The sequence below is a fragment of the Erinaceus europaeus genome, chromosome 7 (genome assembly GCF_950295315.1).
Source record: "Erinaceus europaeus chromosome 7, mEriEur2.1, whole genome shotgun sequence".
In the NCBI taxonomy this organism is placed as follows: domain Eukaryota; kingdom Metazoa; phylum Chordata; class Mammalia; order Eulipotyphla; family Erinaceidae; genus Erinaceus; species Erinaceus europaeus.
Genome location: NC_080168.1, coordinates 85,373,847 through 85,386,112, shown reverse-complemented (window position 1 = coordinate 85,386,112; position 12,266 = coordinate 85,373,847). Strand labels below are relative to the sequence as shown.

The 12,266-nt window shown below is 40.4% G+C and overlaps 1 long non-coding RNA gene across 1 annotated transcript in view; it reads left to right on the top strand.

The window, feature by feature from the left end:
* The window catches only part of LOC132539294 (uncharacterized), a 57,495-nt gene extending 47,834 nt beyond the window's left edge, over positions 1-9,661 (top strand). Inside the window, exon 3 of the long non-coding RNA XR_009550552.1 lies at positions 9,358-9,661. This is a non-coding gene — a long non-coding RNA (uncharacterized LOC132539294). The remainder of the gene's footprint in view (positions 1-9,357) is intronic.
* Positions 9,662-12,266: the final 2,605 nt, after the last annotated feature.

Genomic DNA, 12,266 nt, shown 5'->3' with positions numbered 1-12,266 from the left:
ATATTTATTTATTCTCTTTTGTTGCCCTTGTTGTTTTATTGTTGTCGTTGTTGGATAGGACAGAGAAAAATGGAAAGAGGAGGGGAAGACAGGGGGAGAGAAAGACAGACACCTGCAGATCTGCTTCATCGCCTGTGAAGCGACTCCCCTGCAGGTGGGGAGCTGGGGGCTCGAACTGGGATCCTTATGCCGGTCCTTGCGCTTTGCGCCACCTGCGCTTAACCTGCTGATCTACCGCCCAACTCCTCTCAAATATTTTTATATACCGTCAGCAGATGGTTTTTAAAGTATAGATTTTCTTTTAAGAGCAGTTTTTGGTTCACTGCATTAGGTTACCTCTGTATCCCAACATAAACCTCACCTTGAAGATTAACATCTGGCATAAATGGTGAAATGGTAGCAAAAGTATAACAATGAGATCCTGGCAAAGTATACATTTTACCATAGGTGATGAACCAGGTTGGAGTCCCTGGTACTACCTTCAGGGGGAAAGCTTTAGGAGCAGTGGAGCAGGCTTCCAGGGCCCCCACCATCCATTTTTCTGTCTCTATTGTAACTTTTTAAAAAAAGTATAGTAATGATTTCTTATAGCTATGCAAGCTGGAACCCCTTTGATGTCACAACAAAGACCATTAAATAGTTACATTTGAAATTATCTGCACATTGTAAAGAATCAATGTCCCCTAAAGTACCTTTAAATAATTGCTGCTCTTCCTGGGGGCATCATGCTTACATGTAAAAGCTATCTTATCAAGCTCTCTTCATGTCTACTATAAATCCACTGCTCTTAGAGATCAGTTTTTCCATTTTACTGGATAGGACAGAGAGAAGTTGAGAGAAGAGGGAGAGGAGGAGAGGGAGAGAGCAAGATAGGCACCTGCAGACCTGCTACAGTGCTTGCGAAATGACTCCCCTGCAGTTGGAGAGCCGGGGGTTCTAACCCAGATCCTTGTGGGGGTATTGTGGTTTGTACTATGTGTGCTTAACCTGCTGTGCTACCACCTGGCCCCCTCTTCATGCCTTCTTTGTTCTACCTGCTTCCTAGCCTGTCACTCCAGGAGAATGCTTTACTACTGTTTCCAGAGAGAAATCCTTTCCTAGAGGAGATTTTTTTTTCCCCAGAGGACCTTGGGGCTCCCTCAAGATATTAGCATTTAAAATGTGTTTTGGTGGAAAACAAGTAACTCAGCAATTTGGTTGAAGTACTAATATGATCCAAAGGGAATATCTCCAACTTATATTTACATCTCTTGATAGTTTTTTTCTATTCTTCTAATTTATAATTTCAACCAAATGTGCCTGCTTTGCACTATTTGTAATATTGATGAGTTGGAAGCAACCTTTAAATTGTGGCAATATTTCCACTATTGTCAACCCCACAGAGTACAATTATTTTACTGGCAGAAAAATATACTGGAGGAAGAAAACCAGGAGTTTTTGAAAAAAACAAAAGATAGAATAATATCCACCCACCCATAAATTCTTTCAAAATAAAAATTAATCAATATTTTCATAAAGGATTATAAAACTATCTCATAATGAACCGATTTCTCAACTCAGGGAAAAGAAGTGTTTGAGAAACATTTGTGTGTATATATTTTTTTAAGAACTCATCTGTTCAGACCAACGATTTATCCTAGAACAAGTTGATTTCGTTCACTGTCATCTTATTTTAAATTAAAGTACTTATTATGATCAAGACTGAGAAGATATCTCAGAATTGGAGCACAGGACTTGTATATCAAAAGTTCCAAAGGCCCCATGTTTAATCTTACATAGCCATATGCCAGAGCTGAGCAGTGCTCTGATCTTCCTTGATTATTCTTTATCTTCCATGAAAATAAATAGATCTTTAAAAAAGTAACATAAATATGGGGACTGGGAGGTAGCGTACCGGGCTAAGAGCACATAATGTGAAATGCAAGGACCCAGAAAGGATCCTGTTCGTTCGAGCCTCCAGCTCCGCACTTGCAGGGTGGCCCCTTCACAAGGGATGAAGCAGGTCTGCAGGTTTCTTTCTTTCCCCCTCTCTGCCTCCCTCTTCCCCCTCAATTTCTCTCTGTCTCTATCCAACAGCAACAATGGAAAAGAAAATGACTGCCAGGAGCAGTGGATTAGTAGTGCAGGCACCCAGCCCCAGGGATAAGCCTGAAGACAAATAATAATAATAAATAAAGGAATAAATAAATAAGGCACCAGGTGGTGACGCACCTGGTTGACCGCTCATGTCACAATGCACAAGGACCCAGAATTGAGCCCTGAGTCCCTAACTGCAAGGGAAAAGGCTTTGTGAATGGTGAAGCAGTGTTGCAAATGTCTCTTCATCTCTATCCAGCTCTACCATTCCCTCTCAATTCCTCAATTTTGGGTTTCTCTATCCAATAAGTGAAGATTAAAAAATAACAAATAAATCGCTTATGATCAAAATATTTACAACCAGGGTACATGGGTTTGGAAATACCCTTTTCCCTACTTCTGAGTCATGTCTGCCACAAGTGCTGGAGGCACTCTCCATGGGTTTTAGCCATTTACAGAGCATCAAAGAAACAGGTCCTTGTTTCAATCTACATTTCCACCTGCTAGGGACAGGGGGCACTCGTCAGCCTCTGAATGCTCGTCTTCTTCTCCTTCTCCTTCTCCTTCTCCTTCTCCTTCTCCTTCTCCTTCTCCTTCTCCTTCTCCTTCTCCTTCTCCTTCTCCTTCTCCTTCTCCTTCTCCTTCTCCTTCTCCTTCTTCTTCTTCTTCTTCTTCTTCTTCTTCTTCTTCTTCTTCTTCTTCTTCTTTTTGCCTGCAGGGTTATTGCTGGGGCTCAGTACTTGTACCACAAATCCACTGCTCCTGGAGACTATTTTTCCCTTTTTGTTGTCCTTGTTGTTTTATCTTTGTTGTGGTTATTATTATTGTTGTTGTTATTGATGTCATTGTTGGATAGGACAGAGAGAAATGGAGAGAGGAGGGGAAGACACAGGGGGAGAGAAAGACAGACACCTGCAGACCTGCTTCACAGCTTGTAAAGCAACTCCCCTACAGATGGGGAGCCGGGGGTCGAACCGTGATTCTTAAGCTGGTCCTTGCACTTTGCGCTACCTGTGCTTAACCAGCTGCACTACTGCCCGAACCCCTCTTGTCCTCTTCTTAAGAGAGTTCTTCCCCGATGTCCTTTCTCCTCCCACACGACAGTTCAGAGGACCTGGAGGTTCCTTCAAATGGCATACTGGGTAAGCACTGGACACCTGTAGTCTCCAAGGTTGAAGAACATCTTATAATTGTAGAAAACACATTCATATCTATTATTAGTCATTTAATTTTGTCATTGTAATTGCAATGCAGAAATGAATTAATGTGACCATTAATTTTCTTGAAGAGAAATGTGAGTTTGGATTTCAGAAGCAGAAGCAACCTTCAATGTAATTGAAAACCTAGTTCCTTCATTTTCTATAGTGCATGAGTTAATCCAGATTACCTCATACAATTTTTTAATAAAACAATCTACCCACGTATTCTCACTCCAAAAACCCTCTCACAGAGGCACCGATTTAAAGATTTGTTTGATAAATGTGGATGTATTGGTATGAATTGAACTGTATTACTGATTGAATCAATGAACATGATTAAGCTTGCCTGCTGAGTACAAAAACCAGACATAGTAACTTGCTTACAGTGAATGTAGCATAGCTGTAAGGCCATAAAGCATTATTTTTGAGAGAAGTTTATGAAAAGACTGACTTCCATTTTGCTATCACTTAGTTTCTCTGTTGGTCACTCTGGAGAAGCCTGTTACTGCTTTGAGCTGCTAAGGAAGGGACCCAAGTAGCAGAGAAATGTGATAGTCCTCTAGCCAATAACACACAAGGAATAGAATCGGCCAACAACCCCTGAATGAGCTTAGAAACAGAACTTTGCCCAATAGTCTTATTTATTAGTATATGTATGTAAGTATGCATTTTGAGCAGAGCATTGATTACTCCAGCTCAAAGTGGTGCTGGGGATCGAAGCTGTATCTTTAACTGACTACCACCCTGGCCTCTACTTTGACTGCAGTCTGGAAGAGAAGCAGTTAAGCTGTGTCAGGATTCCTGACCTAGAAAAAAGAGAATAGAACAAAAACTGCAATCATTTATCTGGAACCAGAAAACACCTAGAATTGCCAAAACCATCTTGAGGAAAAGAAACAGAAATGGAGGCATCACACTCCCAGATCTCAAACTATATTATAAGGCCATCATCATTAAAACAGCCTTGTACTGGAACAAAAATAGGCACACAGACCAGTGGAATCGAACTGAAAGCCCAGAACTAAACCCCCATACCTATGGACATCTAATCTTTGATAAGGGGGCCCAAAGTATTAAATGGAGGAAGTAGGCTCCAGATTCAATTGCTGCCATTGCATATGCCAAATCTGAGTTCTGCTCTGCTTCCTTTCTCACAAAATTAATTAAAAGTCAATTTCAACTTCTTAGAAAAAGGAGATAATAGATTTTGAGATAACCTTCTCTCCAGCAATTGATAAGTAGTATGGCAGACAAGCAGCTACAGAAAGGAGTTTTTGTTATTATTGTCATTTTTTGTTTTTAACATTTCCTTTTAAATCTCTGGATTATTTTAGGTTAGGCAGAAAAGGCAGGCAGGACAAGTATTATTACGTTTCCCCCACAAATTTAATGAAGTCAATGGCAGAAAGTAATGAGAATGTCTCCTACGTGGTAGCCTCTTTAATAAAACACATTTGGTACTTCTTGGGTTTGTTACAAAGTAAACAACAAATGCAGACTTTCAAAGAGCAAATTTTATGTGAGATGTTTGTGGAAAATCAGAGAAGATGACACATGTAGTGGAGAGAACCCAGGTCTTAAATTTAGACTGACGTGTGGAACCTTGGTTTCCTCATTGTAAAATTGGCATAATAAATCCTACCACATGAATTCTCAGTAGCAAGACTTTGGGTTGAGAAAGCAGTATAGTGGTTACTTTAAAGATCCACCTGCCTAAGGCCCTAAGGTTCCAAGGTCTCAGGTTTGAGACCTGGTGCAGGAAGAAATGTGTTATGGTAATGTTTCAGCTTGAGAAAGAACCAGTTAGGCTGTGTCAGGATAAACACTACCATAAGCCAGAGCTAAGTAGTGCTCTGATTAAAGAAATAATAATAATAATGTCAACAATATGGGCAGTCAGCTTAATGTCTGTGAATAAATGCTCTTAAACTTCTCTTTGGTTAGATACTAAAGTTGAGGTTCAGAGAGAGGAGGTGATTTAATGTACCCAGAGAAGATAGGATCTGGGGCCACTACCCCCCCCCCCCCCCCGATCTGGAATACTCTAAATTACCCAGTTACTGAGTGGCAGATTCTTGAACTTGAGTCAAGATCTCTGACTTCCTCTACAACCTTGAACCCCCAATACAGTGTGTCTGAATCCCAAGAAGAAGTCTCTTTGGGATTTCCATTTAAACTGGTAACTCTAGTAGTGGTGTAACATCTTAAGAACAAAGGCTTACAAAGCCAGGTGGGAGAAAAGTGGCACTTTTTTTCAATAAATCCACACTTAAAATACCATCTTCCTAAACACAGCCTTCCCCCCACTCTCTGTCTTTGATTTTTGACATTGATAGAGCAGCTTTCAACAGAACAGCCTAGCTCAATTAGATGAAGCTACTAATTTGAAGGAACAATGCATAATGAATGACATTTACATGTGGTGATTGTAACAGCGAATATCTTCTGCCATTTTTCTCCCTGAAACATTTTCTCTCGTCTCCCAGCCCACCCCTCCCCCTTCAGATGTATTATTAAGGACAAGTGCAAGTGAAGTGAATGTGAGTGAGGAAAAGAGAGTGGAAAGAAGAATGTGAAAGAAATGTACTAGTTGAGTAAGGGCGTGGGAGGTGGGTAGATGAACCTGAGCTATGACAGCAGGTGTATCTGGAAGGAGGAAGAGTTCCTGGGCTGCAGAGAGGGGTGTTGAGTCCTTCCAGAACATATGCTCAGATCCACCTGTCCTGATCTGTAGGGTGAACAGGCCAGAAAAAAAGAAGAAATCTGCTTCATACCTTCTGGACTGGTATGGATTAATACTCCGAAGATTGGAACAGAGACTTGCAAGAGCACCAGCCCAGTTGTCTGTCCTTTGTTCAGCATGTTCCTAACATTCTCTTCTTTAGCATTTAAAGGGAAGGAGCTGAGCTTTCTGATAAGGTCTTACAATTATTATTTTTTTTATAGAGGTAGAGAAGCAAAGAGGTGGAGAATTAAAGAGACCAGAGCACTAAAACTTCCTTCAATATGGTAAGGGCCAGGCTCAAACCTGGGTCACATATATGGCAAAGCAGTCTACTATCCAAGTGAGATATGTCATAGACCCAATTCATTCACACTCTTATATATAACAAAAGCATCAGGCACACATGGCCCCAATGGAAACCATGTATAAATAAATATCAAAAAAGAAAATACAATACTCTGGATAATTATTTGCTCACATTTTCACCCTTTGTGTTGGTTGACATCCTCAGGTCACCTATATATCCAAACTTGACAGATAACTGTAATTTTTAGAGTCTGCATCATATAGTAGAGAAAAAAACAAAAACAACAACAAAGAAATGAAACAAAAGCAAGCAAACAAACAAAAAAACACTGCCAAGGAGTGGGAAGATCTGGTTGTTGGTTTTGACTCTCTAGTAATTAACAGGCTGGGCCAGAAGCAGCTGAAATAGCCATGTGATTTTTCCCATGACTCCTTCTTTCCTCATGTTTCCAGGGCAAAATCTAAAATTGTTGCCTGTATCCATGACCACTGTCATGTCTGAGTCATAGCCACCTATCACTTGCATCTCCAATCACCTCCTGGTTGCTGCCTCCCTCTCTGCTAGCCCCTCTCACACATTTTTTCCCTGCACAGCTGGCAGAATAGATTTTCAAAGTACATCGAGGCTTCTCACTCAATACTTAACAGGTCTCTGGTTTTCACCACCTATCTTTTCTACCTCCCCCATGGCTTGTCCACAGTCTGTCCACCACATTTATCTTTAGCTGGTTCTTAGGAGGAGCTCACCCTTACCTTCTCTTCTTGCCTTTGACAAGAATACTTTAAAAAAAATTAAAATAATATATTTACTTTTCAAGTGAGATAGATACAAAGAAAGACCAGAGCACTGCTCAACTCTGGCTTGTTGCTTTGCTGGGGATTGAACCTGGGAGCTCAGCCTCAAGTATGAAAGTTTTTTTTGTTAATATATATGTTTTATTAGTGACTGAACAGAGATTTTTCAAGATTATATGCTAATAATGGTATAATTCCACAGCACTCCCACTACCAAAGTTCTGTGCCCCCACCTCCATTTATCGGCAGTGACCATAATGCTCCCAAGGTCATAGATATAGGTCGACTATATATATATTTCCCTTTTTCAAGTTTAGTGTTTCAATTTTCCCTCCCACCTCCACCTCTGTTTTCCACCAGGGTTATCGGTGGAGTTTGGTGCTGGCACTAAAATCCACTGCTCCTGGAAGCCACTTTATCCATTTTATTGGATAGGACAAAGAGAAATGGAGAGAGGAGGGGAAGACAAAGACAAAGAGGGTGAGAGAAAGATAGATACCTGCAAACCTGCTTTGCCACTTGTGATGCGTCCCCCAGGTATGCCACCACCCAGGCCTGTGCTTCAATTCTCTATATTCCACTTATGAGTGAAGTCACCCTGTAGTGATTTAGTAATGATTGACAAGATTACAGGATAAGAGGGGTAAAGTTCCACAGAATTCCCACCACTAGAGACAAGCACACTCTAATGATGACCCAATTTTGGTCACTAGCAGGCCACTCCATCATCCAGGGCCCTAGTCAGGGAATACTGGGATTCCCACACATTTACATATGGTGGACCTAGACCTCTAACAGATTCCTCTCTAAACCATAATGAAGTAAGAAAAAAGAAATTACATGTAATTCCAAGTAAGCCATATTCTGTTCGTCACATACAGTTCTTCCCTTGAATGCCAACCACTAACTCCTCTGCCCATTATCCTCTTAGCCAACTTTTATTTGTCTTCCAGAACCCAATTCAAGTGCCCCTTCCTCTGTGTTTACTTTCTCTTCTCTGTCTCTCGTTCCCTACACTTGTTAGTCCACGCTTCTTCCAATTATAGTACTTATCACACTCACAAGGGATGTTTCCCTGAGTAGAGGACTTATTTATCAAGAGTCAAGTTTCTTCTTATTCTCTGTCACTTTTAATATCCACTTATTAACTCTGTCGCAGAGTTAATAGTGGATATTCACTAAAGCCTGTAAATAATATTAGTGAGTGACTGGATCCCTCCTTCTCAGTGCTGTAGGAGTGTATGAGGTACCATTAACTGAGGGCACATCCAGTCAAATCCACTCACATGTAAGTAATAAGTCAAGTGCCATTTGGTGCTAAATTGAAACATCCTGTTACCATGACTTCAGTTATTATTTTAAGTTGCCAAAGCCTTTGGTTGTGAAAACCTGTGTCACTTGAGGTTAGCTTCTCCAGAAATGTCACATACCTCCTAGTCCACTGTGTGACTGTCCTGACTTAATGTTTGCAATAAAAAAAAACCTTTCCAGCTGTGTAGAGACTTGTCTGCTTTTGATAATGGACCTGGATGCTTAGAAATAGTTGATGCATGGTCTAGTCAAGCTGAAGTTTTAGTGTGTTGTGAAGTTGTGGGTAGAAAGAATCTGAGAGGATCTTATCAAAGGCTGGACCAATAGAGAGGCTCAAGATTGTGTCACTTAGTTTGACAGGTGTGGCAAATGGCTCCCCTGTATCCAAATCATCAGAATCTCAGGCAGTAGGAGACTGACCACATCAAACTCTTGAGTGGAACTGCAGTACCCCAAATGCAGCTAGTGAACTTACCTGGAGTTTCTCCCTGCCTTTGTGTATTGTTATTATTGTTGCTGTTATTTTTGTTTTCTTTTTGTATTGAGGGGTTAATGTTTTACAGTGTAGTCATTGATATACGAGTACAATTTCATTATGCACCAAAACCCACAGTTCTCTTCCACACCTCCTTCTCCCTCTTCCCCCAGGTCCTTTGCTTTGGTGTAATAAACCATGGCCAGTCTTCATTTTATTTTTGTGTTCTCCCTTCTTGTCCCTATTTATCAAGTCTTGCTTATGAGTGAGATCATTTGGTGTTTATTCTTTAACATTCATTGTCTACCTTTACCACAGTGTTGTGGTTATTTTGTTGACACCAAGGTTATCACTGGGACTTGGTGCCTGCACAATAAATCCACTACTCTAAGCAGTCTTTTCTTTTCTTTTCTTTTCCTTTTCTTTTCTCTTCTTTTCTGTTCGTTTTGATTGTTTCTTTTATTTCATAGATATAAAAACTGAAAGGGAAGGAGGAAACAGAAAGGGAGAAAGAAAGAGAGACACTTGCAGCAGTTCTTCACTGCTTATGAAGTTCCCCTTTGCAAGTGGGGTGCAGAATCTTGAACCCAGGTCCACAAGCACTATAATGTGTGTGCTTTACCATGTGCACTGCCCTCACTCCCCGCCTGGGACCTCTCTCTTTGCCTTTGTATATGTCTCTCTTCTACCTTATAAAATGACAGAAGAATTTGGTTGATTTGAGGAGGAGTTGTGATTAACCTAGACAAATATTAAAAATAAAATTAAACCTCCTATTTGTCTACTTGTCTCATGCTTTATAATTGCAGGGTGCTGACATTCATGGAAAGCAACTGGAAGTGTCATGAAAAACTTTGCATTTGGAAGTAAAAAAGCAGGTCTCGAAAAGCTATGTGTCTCCAAATCTGTCCAAAGTTCAGCTGAGATTTGTTTTTTAAAATCAGAGTTCCTATATCTGTGAGAGATGCGCAGAGGTAGAATCACTTTGGATGCTGCCTGGGAACTTGCATTTTCCTGAGTGATTCTCCTGCACACACACGTTTGAGGTGCCACATGGGAGGCAGGTGTCTATTTTGTGAAAGGGTAGTGAAGCAGTGGAGGTGACATCAGGACAAGTATCCCTGGGAACATGTAACCAGAGGATTTGGGAAGAATTGAAATGGCTGGTTATTTTAGAGGGAAAGAATGAGAGAAACTAAAGAGTCTGAATTGAAATCAAGTTCAAGTTTATACAGTGGAAAGACGGCCCTAACTACAAAGGGTGGCCTATTTTTCCCAGTGTTGGGACAGGGCGTGTGGGCACAATTACCATCATCAAAGGGTTGTTCCATGCGTCACCAAATAAAAAGTGGCTCTGGGACCGCAATCACCTATTATTAGAAATGCAATACTCATATCTTATTTTAAAACCTGTTTTAATCTATTGCCACCTGTAAAACTAGACTAAACAGATCAAATGTTAAGGCTATCTAAAAATACTCATAGAGCAGAAATATAATTAGGCTTCTAATTAGGATTATCAGTTAGCAAGCTGTGTAGACAGGGCTGAAGAGATAAGCCCCTATCAGAGGCATTAAGTTCTAAGTGTTTATTAGGTTTGTGGGTCTTTGCCCTGTGGTTTTAGGACAGTATAGAGACCAGTTTCAAAGCCCACATAATGATTACAGGTTGTTTTTCTTTAGAGAATATTCTATGTCTATTGAATTCAACAGACTAAACAATGTGATATTGGGAGGTTTCTATCTCACGGGAAAGTTTAGGTGCAGGTCTCGTGATCTCTGTGTGTTTAGAGACCACTCTGACTGGACAAAGATAGCAAGAGAGAACATAGAGCATTTTTTATTAGCTTTCTCAAGGTTGTATTTGTCTCCTGTGTGGTGGAACAGTGTGAAACCTCTTGACTTGATTACGTATCACACAAGTCACTCTGTGCAGAAGACAGAAAAGTAAGTATTTTTAGATGTAGTCAGCACCTCACTTTATTGTCCTAACAAGGAAACCCTGTTGTGTCATTTAATTTTTTTTCCCTCCAGGGTTATTGATGGGACTCTCGGTGCCAGCACTGTGAGTCCACTGCTCCTAGAAGCTATTTTTTCCATTTTATTTTATTTGATAGGACAGAGAAAAATTGAGAGTGGGAGTTAGAGAAGGGGAGGGGTCCAGATGGTGGTGCATCTGGTTGAGTGTTTATGTTATAATGCACAAGGACCTGGATTCGAACCCCTGGTCCCCTCCTGCAAAGGGAAAGCTTTGTGAGTGGTGAAGCAGTGTTGCAGGTGTCTCCCTATATCTTTTCTTCTATGTCTCTCTTTTCCTTCTCAATTTTTGACTGTCTCTATCAAATAAATAAAGATAATAAAAACATTATAAGAGAGAGGGCAGGAGAGAGAAAGATAAAGACCAGCAGATCTGTTTCACTCATCATGAAGCAACCCAGTGAAGTGGGGAATGAGGGCTCTAACCCAGGTCTTTGTGCATGGTACTATGCATGATACTTTAGTTAACTAGGCATGCCACTGCCCCACCCCCTAGTTTAAAAATTAACACATACATTAGATAGTATGCTGCTTTGCCATGTGTGTGACCCAGGTTCGAACTCTGTTGTCACAGCTTTGAAGGAAGCTTCTGTGCTGTGGGGTCTCTCTCTTGTTCTCTCTCTCTCTCTCTCTCATTCTCTGTCTCTAAAATTAATAACTAATAAAAAATACATAGTATTACATGACCTTTGGTATCTATTCAGTATGACCATATGAGAGTGATCATTGAAAGAGAAGACATGCACAAAAATATTAATACTTCAAATTAACTGGAATAAGGAGACTCACAGTAGAATATCCACTTAAAAATGAGAAGAAAAACTGCATTAGCCTTCCTTTCTGGGTGCCCTACTCAGAATACTACATTCTGGAAATGATTCTGTAGGCAGATAAAAAGAACTCACTCAAGGAGAATTATCTTTTCTCTCTCCCTCAGTTACTTGCCTGACTCACAGTTTCCTTTAGATTGGAAAAGGTTACTAAATGTTATATTTTGAAAATATGTAGTCATCTGAGTGAAACTAAACATTGCCTGTCTGAAGATCCAACTGGTGAAGTGGTTGACCCAGGTGGCTTCTGTACTTCGGTGCAGGAAACGTATCCTTTTTGGAAGTAGTGAGTCTGTCAAGTTTCTCTTTTTAAAAATATTTGTTTGTTTGTTTGTTTAGGTACCAGGGCCATCAAAGGGGTGTGGTGCCTGCAGAATGACCCCACCACTTCTGGCAGCCATTTTCCCCCTTTTTTCTTTAATAAAGGATGAGAAATAGATGATAAATAGAGGATTAACAGATAGAGAGATAGATATATAGATATATAGATATATAGATAGATAGATAGATAGA